Raw genomic sequence first — 435 nt, forward strand, 5'->3', positions numbered from 1 at the left:
CAGGTCTGAGCTGTGTTTCTCAAGAATCAGTGCTATGAGGAATTTTTGATTGTCTCAATTCTCATTGCTCTCTTATTCATAAGAAGTCTCCAATAGGTTTTGTTTTGTTTTGTTTTGTTTTGTTTTGTTTTGTTTTGTTTTGAGACAAGGTTTCTCTGTGTAGCCCTGGCTGTCCTGGAACTCACTCTGTAAACCAGGCTGGCCTCAAACTCAGAAATCTACCTGTCTCTGCCTCCCAAGTATTGGGACTAAAGGTGTGCGCCACCATATCCTGGCTCCAATAGTTCTTTATTAGTTTGTTTATTTTGTTATTTGGTGAATTTTAAGAGTTTGAATAATTCTTCTTCTTCTTCTTCTTCTTCTTCTTCTTCTTCTTCTTCTTCTTCTTCTTCTTCTTCTTCTTCTTCTTCTTCTTCTTCTTCTTCTTCTTCTCCT

Source organism: Mus pahari, chromosome 16 (assembly GCF_900095145.1).
Source record: "Mus pahari chromosome 16, PAHARI_EIJ_v1.1, whole genome shotgun sequence".
In the NCBI taxonomy this organism is placed as follows: domain Eukaryota; kingdom Metazoa; phylum Chordata; class Mammalia; order Rodentia; family Muridae; genus Mus; species Mus pahari.